This window comes from Myotis myotis, unplaced genomic scaffold (assembly GCF_014108235.1).
Source record: "Myotis myotis isolate mMyoMyo1 unplaced genomic scaffold, mMyoMyo1.p scaffold_m19_p_15, whole genome shotgun sequence".
Taxonomy (NCBI): Eukaryota; Metazoa; Chordata; class Mammalia; order Chiroptera; family Vespertilionidae; genus Myotis; species Myotis myotis.
Genome location: NW_023416319.1, coordinates 25442589 through 25445742, shown reverse-complemented (window position 1 = coordinate 25445742; position 3154 = coordinate 25442589). Strand labels below are relative to the sequence as shown.

Here is a 3154-nt window from a genome sequence, read left to right as displayed (position 1 = left end):
CTATGAAGCTGACAGGTTATTTTGCCCCTTTTGAAGAGGAATTTATTAACGTTCACCTGTAGGCACAAAGATATCACAGTCGGAAATCAGAGTTTGAGCTCTTTGGGAGATTATATAGCATGCATTATTAATACTTATTATGATTATGTTAAAAGCATATTAATTTAAGATAATCTCATTTTTATAATATAGGCTTTTGCCCAAGAACATTCTGACAATCTCATCTGGAGAAGGTTGGGGGAGTTACTGAACTAGATTTGACTGCTTGCCAACTATGGCACAACGTTGGATTCCCCACCAGGAATGGAAGTGGATGTGTGAGAGGATGTGTAAGAGTGGGTGCCAATGATGAGAGCTAACTCTAAGGTCCTTCCAATTGCTTTTGATTCTTCACTGTCAGCTCAGCCAATTCAGCCCAACTAAACAAATTGATACTCGGGGCCTTCCCAGTGCCAGACACTGAGCTGGAAAGATGACAATGAACAATTTAGACACTCATTCTGCTCCAACAGAATCTGGAGATGGTAAATGGGGGGTAAAGAAAACTTAGCAAAATCAGGTGGTGACATCAGCACTTGGCGCTTCTCTCAGAATGTCAGTTTGACACAAGGATTAGCCACATGTAGTCAACAAAGAAATAGCACTTTTCTGAATGGTGCCAAAATATGTTTAGTTCTTGGTTCCATGAAATGACCCTTAGATGTATTTGAAATGTTCCCAGAATTGAAGCCCCGACAGCCTTCACTTGACTCTTCCTTCATCTCCTTATTCATTTGAGCTTCTTCACCATACCCACATGTTTATTGTGTTTTCCTGTGTGATACTGAGTCACTTTTTCTTAATTTAATAGTAAAATCCATATATATCTTTTTTTATTGGGTTTATGGAATAATAGAATGTCTGGCTTGCCCAAAATTTCTTCAGATCTTATCCTGAAGCTATTTTCTAAAACACTATTGTGCGCCCGACTGGTGTGGCTCAGTGGTTGAGTGTCGACCTATGAGTCAGGAGGTCATGTTTCAATTCCTGGTCAGGGCACATGCCTGGGTTACAGGCTTGATCCCCAGTAGGGGGGTGCAGGAGACAGCCAATCAATGATTCCCTCTCATCATTGATGTTTCTATCTCTCTCTCCCTTTCCCTTCCTCTCTGAAATCAATGACAATATATTTAAAACACTGTTGTGCCCCCAGTTACCCACATTTTACAGCACCATCATGATGCCTGTTTGTAACCGATGGCAGCTGGAGTGGTGCATCTTTTGTTTTCTCACTAGTCCCTCTGCAGTAATCATTCTTTAGATTAGGTACGAACTATGTTCATTATTAGTATAAATCACACACTTTTTAAAAATGTTTTTTTATTGACTTTTAGAGAGAGGGGGAGAGAATGAAACTTTGGTCAGCTGCCTCTTGCATGCTCCCCACCTTGAATCAAGCCTGAAACCCAGGCATGTGCCCTCACCAGGAATCCAACTGGCAATCTTTGGTGCATGGGACAGTGCTTAACCAACTGAGCCACACTGGCCAGGGCTAAATCACTCTCTTTTGAATTGTCTCAGCACCAACATTGCCAAGTAGTATGGCTCACTTCAAGCCTAACTGTAAAGTTGACAATGGTTGCGTCACTCATTATCACACATTTACTCCACTTTTTTCAACTATTTTATGACTGAATGGAGAGAATATGGATTATGTGGTAATGTGGGCAAGTCATTAATTTCTCTGAGTCTGTCATAAAATTAGAGGATTAGATTAGGTTGGAGGTTAAACTACTGAACAATGAGGCAAATTTAGCTCTCAGATGAGCTTGGAATGGCCCTCACGGTATTTTAAATGTTCTCTTTCATTGGCAACTTATAAAATTGGGAGGTTTCCCATAAAACTCCAGATTTCTTTCTTCTCTTGAAAGAAATCTGAATTCCCTTGAAAAATCTGGCTTCAGAGTTCCCATTCTTCTCACATTCACAAATGACAAGGGAAGGAAGTACGACTAACTGACCTCATTTCTCTTCTGATAGCAGCTGAAGACGGTTAGGCCTCGTGCCCCTTTTTTTGGTGAAATCCAAGGGACTTACAAGAACCAGATTTAGAAAAGGAAACTCTCTTAATTGCCTAGAAAATTCTTTGAGGAAAGAGGAACGGTGACCTCACCTCTACCATAGCCTTGGGTCACGGTTCATGTGTGGTCTCACATTTTTTCAATATTTATCACAGTTTGTTGGCTTGTTGTTGTTTTTTCTGGTTCACTGTTCCTGGAAGTACTGAAACAGCAGATTGATGCGTGGTGTGGACAGAGCAAGGTCCTATTTCATCTCCCCCCAAAATCCACTTAACAAAATGTCTTCAGCTAGAGGACATATCAGATGTTAAACTGATAAGAACAGATACTACACTTGATTTGAGCCAAAAAGCTGAAAAACAATGAACAGGTTTGTTTCTTTAAAATAATTGGGAGAGCCCAGGCCATTGCGACTCAGTTGGATGGGTGTCATCCATGCACCAGAGGTTGCTGGGGCTCCATCCCAGGTAGGGGGGCATGTCTCACTCCCCCTCTCCCTCTCTCTCTAAAACCAATAAAAACATATTTTAAAAAAAATAGAATTTCTATAAAAAATAATAATAATTGGGAGGAGTGAAGTTGAGAACAAGGTAGTTTATTTTGCCCCACCAACGTTCCTGGTTCTCCGAATCCACCATTCCTAGAGCAGTTCTTGCCATTTGATGACTTAGGAGAAGGAGTATTTGTATGGAGGAGAGTGGGTTGTATTTTGCGTTGTAAAAAGGAGAGAAGAAAATTCTACCTGAACCAATTGGAAGTCAGAAGTCTTTTAAGTAGACACCTGCTCTTCCTGTAATGGCAGTTCCCACGTGGCCCCGTTTATTTGTTTATATTATCTGTCTGGCCCTTTGGGTCACCTGAGTTTTCACTAGGTAATCTGTAAGTCCCCTTCCATCTTAATAAATCTAAACATTTTAAAATATTTTGACAGTGCTGAGCCCCCACAAGCAGGTATTCCCTCCTCTCCTGGCAAAATATCACCAATCTAAACACAAAGATGCAACCCTTGTTCTTCACTTAAATCCCCAGCAACCATAAAAATCCCCAGCACCTATAAGGCACTCAGTAAGTATTTGTGGAATGAAGTATTCAGG

The 3154-nt window shown here is 40.8% G+C and overlaps 1 non-coding gene across 1 annotated transcript; it reads right to left on the bottom strand.

Annotated features, from left to right (window-relative positions):
• Nucleotides 1–2237: 2237 nt before the first annotated feature.
• LOC118670379 lies at nt 2238–2424 on the bottom strand. Its single transcript, XR_004972288.1, has one exon. It is a non-coding gene; the product is annotated as a U2 spliceosomal RNA (small nuclear RNA).
• Nucleotides 2425–3154: the final 730 nt, after the last annotated feature.